The 15,642-nt window shown below is 38.4% G+C and overlaps 1 pseudogene; it reads right to left on the reverse strand.

The window, feature by feature from the left end:
- Positions 1-15,642, reverse strand: part of LOC150039362 (piezo-type mechanosensitive ion channel component 2-like) — a 195,629-nt pseudogene that overhangs the window by 71,076 nt on the left and 108,911 nt on the right.

Below are 15,642 nucleotides of genomic sequence, written 5' to 3' on the forward strand. Positions count from 1 at the left end.
ATTAGGGCTTTATCAAGATGGCTCACAGTTCTCAACATGCTCTATTACTCTACATCTTGTAAAATATTGTCTAAGTATTAATCCATCAGTATGCTGAATTGTAGGTCAAATTCTTCTTTTAATTTGTAAATTACCCTTCTAAAGATATTTTTTCTCCTCATAAAACAACAGTAACAAAGTAACTTGTGAGTGTATGCACACTTCATAAGGAGACACCTCTCATTTTAAGGTTCTTGTAGGTCCTACTCAAATTTGGACATATTATACACATCACATTTAAGAAGAATACATTGTGAAAAGAGGGACCCTTGGTTTGTTTGATGTGTCCTCAGCGGCATCGTCTCTGACATCTTTTATATTAAACTTTCCTCTATAAAGGAGAAATTGAATTGAGAAGATCATGGTAAAGTCTGAGTATTCCAAGATTTTAACTATTTTGGTTGATGTTGATACTTGATGGCAGCCATGTCTTAACTGAGTAAAACTAAATGTTAAGAGGCACAGAGAAAGAGAGGGTCATTCCTTTGGCTTGGAGAGGTAGGGTTTATGGAGATGCTCAAGATTTCTGACTGGTGTCTCTTACATCTTATTTCTCTACTTAGCAGCTAAAAGCCACAGGCAGAATTTTCTCTCTGATGCCGTCCAGAACTCTGGGCCCTGACAGACCCCAGGGCCAGGGAAGTTTCATTCTATTTTCCCCTACACCTTCTCCAGGACTGCATCCATTCATTCATTTTGCCTCCTTGGGTTTGCCAGACCTAGTTATCTGCATTAGGATTTTTCTCAAAGAGAAACTTTTGTTGTTTTGGTGCCAGTACTGGGGCTTGATCTCAGAGCCTCTTACTCTTGCTTGGCTTTTTCACTTAAGGCTGACTAGAAGGTCTACTATTTGAACCACAGCTCCACTTACCCTAAGAAAAACATGAATTCAATACAAAACCAAAACCTGGTTTGTTACTCAAGTTTATTGTAAAATGTATATTTCTCTTAACTAAAAACTAACTTTACTACTGATATGGAATTTTTGAGAGTGAAAAATTTCATTGACATGCTTAATGGAGTAAGAATAAGATTGGGAGTTTAACCTAGTGATAGAGTGCTTGCCTAGTATGCATAAAGACCTGGGTTTGATTCCTTGGTACCTCATACATAGAAAAGCCAAAAGTGGTGCTGTGGCTCAAGTGGTAGAGTACTAGCTTCGGAGAAAGCCCTAGGACAGTGCTCAGGCTCTGAGTTTAAGCCCCAGGAACGGCAAAAATATAGTTTGAGGATACAGAACCTTAAAGATCTTTGCTCAGTTCTTGTGGGACATTTTGTGGGCACCTTGCACTTACAAAGCTCACTTTTGTAATGGGTGAATACTCAGTGCGGGTTTTCTCTCTCCAAGTCATTGGTCCTCATCTGAAAGGAGGACCTCATTCCAGTGCTGCAGACTTATGATGAAAACTACTGGCTAGGAAATATCCTTCTTGCCAAGCACCACTGGCTCATGCCTATAATCCTAGTTATTCAGGAGGCTGAGATCTGAGAATCACAATTGAAAGCCAGCCTGGGCACAAAAATCCATGAGACTCTTCAATTAACTACCAGAAAACAATAAGTGGTGCTGTAGTTCAAGTGGTAGAGCACTAGCCTTGAGCTGAAGACCTCAGGGACAGTGCCCAGGCCCAGAGTTCAAGCCCCAGAACAGACAAAAAAAATCTTTCTTCAAATCTGTGTTGATCTTGCAACTAGAGATACAGTTGAAATTTTGATGTCTGTCAACCACACATTGCTGTGAATATCAACCAAGAAGTAAGGCTGGGAGAGAGTGACTTGTGAATACCTTAGATCATTCAGGCCTGAGGAGCTTATGCAAGCGAGATAAGCCAAGCAGGTGATGGAGGTCTGAAAGGCAGAGTGTCAGGACAGCCCCAGTGACAAAGTGCCATAGGAATTCAGATGAAGGGCAGGTGACTTTTAGCAAGATGTTGGCATTTATGAGAGCCTGTGTGTGTGTGTGTGTGTGTGTGTGTGTGTGTGTGTAGGAGGTGGTTCTTGAGTTGAGCTCTTCAGTAGATATGCTCAAGAATGAGACGGACTCTCAGGTAAGCCTTGAACGGATTCTACCACAAGATAATAAAGTCAATGGAATGTTAAGTTAGGACTGAGAGTAACTGCTGAGCACCAGCAGACCCTCAGCAACCTCCACAACCACCTGGCAGTGCCATTTGGCATAGCACCCAAATAGCTTGGTTTGCAGAATACCTCCACAAGCATACCTGGAAGCCACTGTCCACTACCTGGTGGCATTTTTTTTAAATTTATAAAGCAGGAAAGAGTTTGAACATACCAAGAGACATTTTCAAGCAAGAGAGAAAACATCAAAGTACCCACCTATTTATTATTAGATACACACGGCCATTGACTTTGGCATGGCTGCGAGGTGAGACAAAAGCACAAGAAGGCAATGGGAGATGGGAGGGAGAGAGAAGAAGACAGTTAGACAGAGACAGTGATGTAGGCCATATTTTAGGCTTCCTATCACCAGATGTGTCGTCATCTACACAGGGTGTGCAGCCTGGAAAGAGCGTAGGCAACAAGAATCTACAGAAACAGGAAATCAGACACATGCAGGAAACATGCTTAATAATAATGTGGCCCCCTTTTCCCTTCTCTTTTACCTCCCAAATATTTTCATTGCCCTACTATTCCTAGTTTTTTATTATTATTTAATAATCTTTTTGTGTCTGTTGTGGGGCTTGAACTCTGGGCTTGGACACTATCCCTGAGCTCCAGCTCAAGGCTGGTGCTCTACTACTTGAGTCATACTGTCACTTCCAGGTTTTGTTTTGTTTTTGTGATGGTTAGTTGGAGAGAAGAGTCTCATGGACTTTTGTGCTGGTACTGGCTTTGAGCTGCAGTCCTCAGATCTCAGGCTCCTGAGTAGCTAGGATTATAGGCGTGAGCCACAGGCAGCCAACTTATCCTTTAGTAGTTATAGAGAAAAGTTCCAATGTAACATGCCAATTTGTGAGTACAAACTGCCTGTTGATCAATATCATCCCTTTGGTCATCTTCCCCACCACTCCCAACCCCACATAGCCTCAGTTTACCTAGTTTCATGGCAACTCATGTGCATTAAACATTATCTTAGCATTCGCCCACCCTTCTCTCCATTGTCTTTCCCGCTCCCCTTGACCTTACCCCGTTCATTACACTTGTTCCAGTTTTTTTTTATACTTTTGGGTAAACTACAAGTTAATAGTTCAAAGGAGTTACACCAAAGGCCTCTCCCCACATACACCATATTGTAGTTAATGTGTTGGTATAAATATGACCTTTTATATGCTTACATATATATTTATAATATAGATCTAACTTCTATACATGAGAGAAAATGTGTCCTATTCTTATACCTTCCAGTTCACACAATGCAGCTAAACGCTAGCAATGTTTAAATATTTTAATGTAATCTTTTTTTGTGTGGGTCATGGGGCTTGAACTCGGCCTGGACACTGTCTCTGATTCTTCAGCTCAAGGCTACCGTGTTACCCTTGAGCCAAGCCCCACTTCCCGTTTTCTAGAAGTTAATTGGAGATAAGAGCCTCAGGTCCTTTTGTACCCAGGCTGGCTTTGAACCTTGAACCTCAGATCTCAGCCTCCTGAATAGTTAGGATTACAGTCATGAGCCACCGTGCCTGGCTTTAATGCAATCTTATGAAAAATAACTATTGGCTCCTTTACAAGAATTCCAAAGAAGTCTACAAAGTAATTATAGTGGACACATTTTCCTTCAGATCTTCAAAAGCTGAAGTTGGAGAAAGAAGTTGTTTTGTTTCTGTATGTGTAATGATATTTTCTGACATGAACAACTGATAAAGAATTCTTAGTAAATTATTATTAAATAATGACAATTTTGTTATAATGAACATATTATTTTATATAATATACTATTATCAATATAGAAGTGAGATTAATTTGGATTACAATAGTTCCATCTTATGTATATCATAGAACATTTTCATAATACTAACTTTACACACAGAAGTGGCATCTGTCTGTACTACATGTATGAACACATAAACAATAAACACACAGGAGAAACAATAGTGACAGAAACAATAGTGTGACAGTTTAATAACTACAATTAGTCCTAATTCCAGATTTGTGGCATTTGTTTTTGGTAAATCATCCGAAAGGAGATAAGTACAGGAAAAGCAAAACCAGGCAGCCAGTCCCAACTTGGAAAATGTCTTTTTCTTTATTATTAATTCAATCACTGATTAAGAGTTCGATTAAAATATACTGTGATATAAAGCATTATTAGCTAGAAAAACACAATAAGAAAGAGTTTCTAAAAGGTAGGATATAAATTTTATGTGTAAAGTTAACTTTCGAGGACTTTGACATTGAAATTTTGCAGGAAATTTCAAAGGACAAAACATATCCTATGTGAGTTTTAAAATTTTCTCCCAGGTTCAAGGGAAGTGTTTTTCTACTGCTTTGAAAGAGGAAGCACATGTGCTTCAATTTTTTTTCAGGTAACTGGGTTTATATACCACCATCTCTTCTTTACAATTTCTTGTAAATTTCACTGTTAGGGAGTGATCTTGGAGTAATCACAGAGAGCAAAGGAGATAACAATCTGAAATTGCCCCCAGGTTCTTCAGGTCTGTTCTTTTTCTTGTCTGTGAGAGGGTAAGTGCCACAAAGTGAACAGACAACATTAATGTGGGACAATTCTCCTTACCCACAATCTGCATAATTGGGAAAGGCAGTGCAGAACAGACTCAAAGGCAATTCTGGAACACGTTCAGCTCTTATATGTAAACGACGTCCAAAACCTGTGATATGGTTAGGCTGATCCTAAAATAGGTAGACTTTTCTGAATAAATTGTGGCCTATAGCTCTATTTTATCCTTGGGCTTTCTCAAGGTTCTACCACTTGAGCCACAGAACCACTTATGTATGTGGTATTGAGGAATTGAACCTGGGTCTTCATGCATGCTAGGCAAGCACTACCACTAGGCCAAACTCCCAGCTATAGCTCTATTTTATTAATGAAGGCAATGAAAGCCCCCGAATACTGGAAAGAACTTTGAAAGACAAGAAAATTCATGTGGAAGAGAAAGAAAGGATTTAGGAAAAAAAGTATTTTCAAAAGTCTTATTAGTAGTGATCAATAATTACATTTCTTTCACAAATATAAATATGTTCTGCTAATCAGAAATATTGCTGGGTGATGCTAAGGTCTGAACACAGGGCACTGAACTTTCAAGGTAGGCAACACTTGAGCCCCTAAAATATTTTTATTCATTATTGAATATGATGTCTGAGAAATGCTGACAGTTAGAGTTAACTAGAGCGCATACATGGTTGATACCCACAGGTATCAAGATAATATTAAAAGTGATCAAATAATAATTTTTCTAATGGACAACTCACTTTTTCTAGATAGCCACAGTCTTTATAAACTCAAACTTAAGGTGATTTCCATTATCAGCAAGCACAGGTTTCTAAAACACTTAAGATTTCCCAATGCCTGGTTATAGTTACAGAGATCGGAGTAAATGTATGGAAGCCTGATCATTTAGCCCCATCCGCACACAGGCAAGATGGCTAAGAACCACACTGACTGGCATCTCACCATGCTATTGGCTGGTAGTCACTTGGAGAGTCTACTCAGAATGAAAACTAAGTATGACATTAAACCAAACCAATACAGAAAGCAAATCTACAGTATCACAAAGTATATTTCATTATCAAATAGCAGTATTTCAGAGTTACCTGTAATTTCAGTTCTTCCTGGAACAGAAAACTGAGAATGAGAGATTTAGTCTACTTCATGATGTAATCGTGTGATCAATTATTTCCTTAGAAATTAAAGAATTAAATTTCCAATCATTTGTGCTTTTATACTAGTGTCAGTTTTTCTTTTTTTTGCTCTATTAGTTTCATGTAGCAAGTATTTTTCTAAGAACTCAATCATAGACTAAGTATGGGACAGAACAAAATTGCTCAGCATTAAAATCAAGAGAATGATTATAATTTTCCCATGATAGCAAAGGAGGATTTGTGATAACCCATTATAGTTTCAGTAAACATAGAGAAGCCATATCCTGTCTATTACTTCTAAATAATTTATATTTATTGACGAAGAGAAAGCCACAGTAAACAGTTAAAAGAAGACATTGTCTTTACTTCCTCTTCTTAGATACTTTCTTGATTGCTAGCAGACTGCAGTTTCTCTGCTTTTGGCTAAGGTTCACCCTTTCTAGAATTTAAAAATCATATTCTTGTGGTGTTTTTTTATACGTAGTTAGCAAAATGCAAAACTCACTCCTGAATTATGCTATGAATGTCCTAAAAACATATAACCAGTGTACACACAAAATACCCACCACCAGACTGGGTGCTGCTGGTGGTTCATGACCTAAGGATCATGGTTCCAAACTAGCACAGGAAGAAAAGTCCATGACATTCCTAACTCTAATTAATCAACAAAGAACTGAAAATAGAGGTAAATAGAGGTGTGGCTCAAGTGGTAGTAACAGCCTTGAGCAAAAAAAGTTGAGAATTCAAGGCCCTAAGTTCAAGTTCAAGCTGCAGTACCAGCATGCATGCATGTGTGCATTTGCAAACACACACACACACACACACACACACACACACACACACACACACACACACACACACTGAATCGGCAATGATTTTTTTTTTGCTAGTCCTGGGGCTTGAACTTAGGGTCTGGGTGCTGTCCTTGGACACTTTTTGCTCAAGGCTAGCACTATTCTGGCTCTTTCTGTATATGTGGTACAAAGGAATCAAACTCAGGGCTTCATACATGCTAGGTGAGCACTCTACCTTCTGGCCCCATCAATGGATTTTAGAATTATGATCAAAGCTCTTGTGAATCTACTTATGGGATTAGAGAACACTCTACATGAATCAGTTGTAATTCATTCCAAACTATTTCAGAAAGTGTTATCAAATAGTCTGTATTCTTTCTGTGTTACTTTCTCTGTCTCTCTGTCTCTCTCTCCTTCTCCCTGTCCCTCCCTCCCTCTCTGCATGAAATAGAACACTAGATTCACAAAAACTTGTTAACAGAGCTTAACTTCCTGATAACAAGAGTTAAATACTTCACTGGCTCACCTGTAGATGGTGTTGTCTTCCTTGCTGGGGATGGCCTTGAGGTCTGTGAGTTCAAGGAAGCGGTCATGGAAATAGTGAAGGTGTAAAATGCACACCAGCAGAAAGGAGGTGGGGATGAATATGCGAGTGAATAATTCAGCCACAGTAAACTGCTTTAAGCCAAGATCCTCAAGCCTGTTGAAAACAAGACAAAAAGCAAGATGATTTCTTGGACAATGCAGGCACTGTCAGGTGCTCTCTCATCACCCTCATTCGTGGTATCCTTCTTGAACACCACCCTGAGTTAGTTTTTATTTTCACTAATCCAAGCCACTTGCTTTTACCATGGACATAAACAACCTTGACACTGCCAAATTCAATGGCTATCTATCTTCCTCTTGTCCCTGAAATAAGCCTTGTCAAGATATTACTACACATTCCTGGTTTTCTTTTCCATTACCATATTCTCTTTTCCTTCTCTCTTTACCTCCCTTCCTCCTTCCCCCCCACCCTGCCCCGTCTCTCTGTACCTCTAGACACTGAAATATCCCAAGGACTCACTTTGGGATCACTTCTCCACTTGTATTTTTCTCCTGGTGCTCTCAGTATGTCCCAGGGATGAATCCACCATCCTAATACCAAAGACGTAAATGCCTTTTCCTGTGAGCTCTCAGCCCCACATTGCTAATGAAAACTAGCTGTTCCAAGGTAACTTCATACTTAGTGTTCTGAAAACGGTTCATTCTCTCCCTCTTTTCCTTAGAGAAGTTTATCTTTATGTTTCCTATTTCTATGCTGGTTTTCTATGCATCAGTAAACAATATACCCATCTGCCCCGCACAAAGTTCAGAACTCAGGAAACCATGATTCCTTCCCTTCTTAACACATTCCTCTGCATTTGCTTTAACATTCTCTAACCACCCAGTGTTGCAATCTATCTGTCTTTGCCCTGATCTGGTCAGACAGAATTCCCCTTGTTTCTCATAGGTGTTGTATGAGATGTAGTCTCATTTTTATTTACTACACCTCAAGTTTTCTCAATTAGTCAGCGATCTTTAAGTCCTTGGAAATGTCCAAAGAAATTTTCCCACTCTTCCTTTCCTTTCCTCTCAACAGGCAAAACTTCTTTGAGTTCCTCACATGTATCAGGCCACATTCAGTGTTGTTACAGAACATTTGAATCTGGTACTGGTTCCTTCAGGAGTTCTCTTTTGTACCTGAAACCCACCCCGACCTTTCCCAATACAAGTTGTTTCTTAACCTTCAAGGAGAGTTAAAAGGACACCTGCTTAGAAGACAATTGAAACCACAATTTATAGTTTCCCCTACCATTCCATCAGCCTGCACTTTTCCTGCACAGACTCACCACAATCTGAAATAAACTTGGAGAGAGTAAGTGGTTGGTAGACCTCATAAGACTTAGATTTTCTTGTTTCCTATTGTATCCCCAGGATGAGTATTCAATAAAATTTGTAAATAAACATGGCAGATGTGTTTATTTAGCTACATGACATTTTTTTTGTTCTTGTTGCCAGTGTGTACCAGTTCTGGGGCTTGAACTCAGGTGCTGCATCTTAGTTTTTTTGCTCAAAGCCAGTGCTCTACCACTTGGTCAACGTTCTACCTCTGTTTTTTTTTAAATTGGTTTACAGGAGATAAGAATTTCATAGACTTGCCAGGCCCGGTGGCTCACACCTGTAATCCTAACCATTCAGGAGGCTGAGATCTGAGAATTAAGGTTCAAAGTCAGCCCAGGCACAAAAGGACCTGAGACTCTTATCTTCAGTTAACCTCTAGAAAAGGGGAAGTGGGGCTTGGCGAGCTCAGGAATACTATCCAGGCCCAGGGATAGGGTGGTAACCTTGAGCTGTAGAGCTCAGGGACAACACCCAGCCGAGTTCAAGTCCCATGACCCACAAAAAATGAAACAAAAACAAAAACCTTACAGACTTTCTTGCCCAGGCTAGTTTTGAACTATGATCCTCAGATAGCTGCCTTGTGAAAAGCATGGATTATAGACAGAATACCCCACTGCTTGACTCCTTTTTATTCCTTTTCTTCTTAATACTTTATCATCCAACTCTCAGTGCTGGCCAGGCTTCCAAACTAATTCCAGATGTTTAGAGAAGCAAATTAGAAAAGGAGAAAGCACCATCCATTAATCCTACAGGCCATGATATCTCTACATCGTTGGGCCCTCTGTACCTGAGCAAATGGCTTTCTCTATGGCTCTAAGTTCACTTTCAGTCTAAGCCCAGAGACATGGAAAAGAAAAGGCTTTGCTTGATGTAGAGCACATGAATTACATAAGTCTTTGAGCTAAAGGACAAAGCTGCATACAGAAGGCAGAAGTTGGATGCAATACTGTACAGATGCATTTCCCATAAACCAACAACAGAAATGAACACTTTCTTGCGAAATAGGGCTGAAAAACATTAATTTGTCAGCCAATATTTGTGGAATAGCTACTACATTTTAAGCTTTAAAAGAAGAAAAACAAAGAAAAAAGAGTTCAAATCCCAGTATGTATAAGCTCCCCAAATCATCCTGTTTTATTAGAATCCATTAGGTGCTGTAACCAACATATTCTCAGACTATTCAACTGGCTTAGCTGCTTCTCATTCCATCCTGCACCAAAATCACGTACTTTTCTTTTTTCAATCCGGTCATATTTTGCCACAGGCCCGGGAAGTTTTCAAATTGATATGTATATATAAAGATAAGCACCAACATAGTATAGATCACCACTGACATCCAAAAATATTTCAGGATTTTTCTCCACCATTCATAGTGTACCTGAGAATCACAAAAGACAAAGAAGACAAACATGCTATTGGAAAACTCACCACATTTTTACTTCATTTAACTAAAACAAGTGATCCTATAGAAAAATGTTGGAAAATAGTCCGATTTTTAAAATTCTTTAAGGCGTTCATCTTTAAGTGGGTGGATCTGGGTTAGAATTGGGGTTATACTAGCTATTGTGAACAGTTGCTAAGCAACGTCAGTGTTCTCCTCGGTAAGTAGATACTTTGCAGAGCTGTTATGCAGACACTAAAGCAGGGTACAGGTGGCTCATACCTATAATCCTACTCAGGAGGATGAAATTTGAGGCTCACACTTCAAAGCCAACTTCAGGCAGGAACATCTTATGAGACCCTAGGACTTTTATCTCCAAGTATCTGTATCTATCTACATCTATCAAAAAGCCAGAAGTGGAGCTTTTGCTCAAGTGGTCTAGTGCCAAACTCGCATGGGTAATGAAGTTAAGAGACGTTGCCCAGGGCCTGAGTTCAAGCCCCAGGATGAGCACAAATATAAAATGAGAACAGTAAGATGATACTTAGAAGGTTTCTAGCACATTATCTCATCTTTTGATGGCACTCAGCTAATACTATGTTATGGTGGTTGTTACTGGTCAAGGAAACTGCATCAGTTCTGAAATCCAATATGGGGTTTTAGTAATAACAATATAAAATAATCATACAGGAGTCTTTATCATAAGCTATGGCTAGTCATTAGAGATTGTTTAGCATATACTTTTTATTTTATTTTTATTGTAATTAATAGAAGGGTTACATTACCTTCACCAGATAGAAGGTACATTGCTTTACAAACATTGATACCCCTTCTCATGTTTTTGTCCCCATTTCCCTCCCTCCACCCTTCCCCTCATCTTGTTTTCCCCTTCCCTATCCTATTTCAAATAAATAAACATATATACAATATACCAGATAACAAGATAAGACACTGTAACAATATGAGATAACCAAGGGACAACAAAAGAAATGAGAAATAACATAGTACATTAAGAACAACAATCACATTATACAGCTCTTGGTTCCATATCCTGGAGGTCCTTTCATTTAGCCTCATCCTATACGGCCTTATGTATCTAGGGTTTGTCCTCCTGTAGACCTCTGCTAGGAGTGTCCAAGAACATACTAAATCCATTAGCACAACGATGTTCACTGTAGCACTATTTACCACAGCAAAGATATGGAACCAACCCAGATGCCCCTCAGTTGATAAGTAGATCAACAAGATGTGGTATTTATACACAATGGAATTCTATGCTACCATCAGAAAAAATGACATCACCCCATTTGTAAGCATATACTTTTTAAAAAAGTGTTCAAAATCTGGGTGCCAAAGGCTCACACCTGTAATCCTACTCAAGAGACTGGCCACTAAGGGTCACAGCTCAAAGCAGCCCAGGCAGGAAAACCCATAAGACTCCTCTCTAATTAGCCACCAAAAAGCTGGAAGAATTAACTAGAATGCATATAGGTGTTGTAATCGGTATATATTCAAACCATTCAACTAGGGTGGCTGTGGCTGTGGCTCAAGTGACAGGGCATCCATTTTAAGCAAAAAGGCTGAAGGACAGAGCCTAGGCCCTGAGTTCAAACCCTGGTACTTGCACACACACACACACACACACACACACACACACACACACACACACACACACACTAAAACAATGTTAAAGATTATTATTGATTTTTGAGAGCTTTTACATCTCTATTCTATATACTCTGGTTTATTTTTATGGCTTTATTTGGTTTGTTGGTTCCTGCAAGAATATTTTACTGATACTATTTTATTATTTTATTTATAATATTTTATTATTACTATCATTGGATTTCTTCTAGATCAGTTAAAATTGTGTGTACAAACACCAAATCATTTTAATATTATCTTTTTACAAATTGTAGTTAAAGAAATACTTACGCACTTAATGTACACATGCATGCAAATGTGTACACACACATACACACATGTATTAGTAGTTTTCTTGACATCAAGCTTTGAAATAATAGCTAACCAGGGAATCCTCTATTGTTTAAGATGATCTTAACATTGCTTTTAATGTATTATATATTCAAAAGATAATCTAGCTATACAAATTTCTTTCTTTCTTCCCTTTCTTTCTTCCCTTTCTTTCTTCCCTTTCTTTCTTTCTTTCTTTCTTTCTTTCTTTCTTTCTTTCTTTCTTTCTTTCTTTCTTTTTTTCTCTCTTTCTTTCATTTTTTGCCAGTCCTATGTTTGAGCTCAGGGCCTGTGCACTGTCCTTGGACTTTCTCAAGGCTAGAGCTCTACCACTTGAGCCTCAGCACCACTTCTGGCTTTTTCTTATGTATGTGATACCGAGGAATCGAACCTGGGGCTTTGTGTATGCTAGGCAAGCACTCAGCCACTAGGCCAAACTCCCGGCCCAGATTTCTTCTTTAAATTAAGACTTTATGATAAATTAATGAACTTTTTCGATCTTCTAAGTATCTAAAAGTTTATAGTTGAGAATGAATTGACAGTAGTCACCTCCCATTTTAGGATTTTGAAGACAATGCTTGAATTTTTTTAATATTGTGATTAATAGGGTTACAGTTATATTTGCCAGATAGATTGATACCCCTTTTAATGTTTTTTGTTTTTGTCGATTATGGGGCTTGAACTCTGGGCCTGGGTGTTGTCCCTGAGCTCTTCAGCTCAAGGCTACTTGCCCACAGCACTACTCCCAGTTTTCTAGAATCTCATGGTCTTTAGTGCCCAGGCTGGCTTTGATCTGTGATACTAAGATCTCAGCCTCCTGAGTAGCTAGGATTACAGGCATGTGCCACCACACCTGGATAATTCTTGAATTTTATTAATCATTCTCTACGATATGTTCATAGAATTATAAACCCTTAAAATATTGGAAAATGGCTGAGATTGTGGCTTAGTGGTAGCATGCCCAAGCCCTGTCATAGATTCTTCAGTATTGCATAAATAGAAAAAGCCAGAACTGCAGCTGTGGCTCAAGTGGTGGAATGCTAGCCTGGAGCAAAAACAGCTCAGGGACAGTGTCCAGGTCCTGAGTTTAAGCCCCAGGACTGGCAATACAAACACACACACACACACACACACACACACACACACACACACACACACACAGATGAACATGCATGCACACACATGCATATATATTTGTGCATATGTATATATATATATATCGGCAAAGAGAGTTCATAGATAAAAACCATCGAAAACTGGAGAGCAATCTTTACCTACCTGGTACAAGGCCACACAGAACAGGAAGAGCACCATGTAGATGATTTTGTACATTACTATTTTCCCCTCGAAGCTGACGAAGAAGAACATGCCCCCGCAGACATAGATCCAATACTTGATGAACATGGCTATCACCAGATTGCCTAGCACCTTCATGATGTCCTGGTCATCCTCCTCCTCTTCCTCTTCCTCCTCCCTCATTTTCTCTTGCTTCTCTTCCTTTATTTCCTCATCTTCCTCCTTCTCCCTGGGTTCTCCTTCCACTTGTATATCTTGAAGTTCTTCATCTTCAAAATAGAAAACAGTGCCATTACCACTCAGTGATTTGTCTGACAGATACTGCATTTTGGCTATATAATGTACATGGGACACAAATGCTTGTATTTTATGAGTTAGTATATAACTTGGGTGATTTTAGACTAGTCTAAGACACAAAGCAAGATTGACATTGAATTCATAGCCTTCCTGAAATGTAGTTAAAAGAAAATAACTTTGGTAATATTTTATACTGATCTCTTTCTAGAACTTTTCTTCAATTTGTTATTTCATAGATTTAGAATCTACAAAATAAATATATAATGATAATATAAGTGAAAATAACTATTAGTTTTAAATTCTCATTCTTTCATGGCTCTATACAATCTAAGCAGTACTTGACTGTAATTAATCCTAACAACTTTAATCTTAACGTATGCCTATAAGTATCTAAAACTATAAATAAAGCTATCATTTAGCTTAAATCATGTATGAGGAATTATTACAAATTAATTTTATGCATTGGAATTAAGATGCTTCATCTTGTTTTGAAATATGTTAATACTCAGGACTTAATCCCTGGGTCACCAAATCTATCTAATTTGAATAATCCATTCAAGAAACCCAGTAGATTCTCAGAGTAAGATGTGTGAAAATGAAGGATTAGATTATTTATCTTAAATGAACCATTCTTTACCAAAATTAATTGGCTGAGTAGATATTCAATCCTATGAAGGCAAGATCTGACTCTCCACAATATATTTTGTTACTGTGTGATTTAATATACAGCTATATGCTCAGAGATAATCTCATTAAGGTTACTAGCCAAGTTTTTGAGAGTAACCTGTCCAAAACTGAATGCTTCTTTTTTAATTTTATTGTTGGGATAATGTATAGAAGGGTTACAGTTACATTCATCAGGTAGTAGGCGCATTATTTCTGTCACATTGGTACCCCTTCTCATGTTTTTGACCCCATTTCCCTCCCCCCAGTCATTGCATTTTCTTCCTGCCCTTCCCTATTTCAAATCCCTTCCCTATTTCAAATAAACATATATACAATATACCCAGTAACAAAGTCATATACAGTTACAACACAGAATGCCTCTTGACCTCATAATGTTTCCAGTCCTCTAAATATCAATATTATCACTAATGATAAGTCCACAGAGTTGGGGAGCAAACTGTTCCCTTTTACCTATTTATCATTAAAAGCATAGAGATGCTGATCAGCCAACTTACTTCTCCTTTCCCGTCCTCCTTTCCTCCCTTTCTTTAGTGATATTTGGTTTTTAGAAAAGAAGAGGATTTTAATTAAGCATATTTAAGTCAGTTCTTGGGTTCCATTTCTCACTGAAATTATGCCATGAGACTATTACATTAAACAAAGTAAACCACATTCAAAAAAATAAAAATGACATTAGTTTTTCATATGCCCTTGAAGAAATCATTACATTTTTCTGCCTCTCAGTTGCTTCTTCTTTTGGCCATGACTTTTGTGAACATACAATGGGGAATTGTAAAATTGCCCTGTGGAGTCTTACAGTGTTAAAATCATGGGTTCTATCCTAACATCAAATTTTATAAAACTTTAAAGAACTAAGATGAAAGGCTACAGTCTCTACTACTGTTATTTGTGGCTTCAAGTTCACAATCAACTTTAACTCCATCTAAAGTCCAGGGTGTTTTTTGTTTGTTTGGTTGGTTTTGTTTTTGCCAGTCCTGGGGCTTGAGCTCAGGACCTCAGCACTGTCCTTGGACTTCCTTAACGCTAGTGCTCTACCACTTGAGCCTCAGCACTACTTCCGGCTTTTCTGTGTTTATGGTACCGAAGAATTGAACCCGGGTCTTTGTGCATGCTAGGCAAGCACTCTACCACTAGGCCAAAATCCCAGCCTCTCAGAGTGTATTTTTTTTCAGGTGTATTTGGAGTTCTTTGTAATTCTGCTCAGCATAGAAATTTGTACTCCAATACTCCCCAGAAGGCTTACCTTTCTCTTCAAGCTCCTCACTTCCAATCTTGACTTCAGACAAAAGAGCTTCCTTTTCCTGAAGGGCCTTTTGCTCTGTGAGGTGCTGTCTCAGAAGCAGCCAAAAGGTAATAGTGAAAAGAATCTGAAATCAGAGTGAACAAAATAACTCAGTACCATATGCAGTACAAACACATCCTCTATAGGGTAATGGAAGCACCATATATTATTAGCCTTTTAATTTTAATTTA

The sequence above is a fragment of the Megascapheus bottae genome, unplaced genomic scaffold, assembly GCF_031878675.1.
Source record: "Megascapheus bottae isolate mThoBot1 unplaced genomic scaffold, mThoBot2.hap1 HAP1_SCAFFOLD_40, whole genome shotgun sequence".
In the NCBI taxonomy this organism is placed as follows: domain Eukaryota; kingdom Metazoa; phylum Chordata; class Mammalia; order Rodentia; family Geomyidae; genus Megascapheus; species Megascapheus bottae.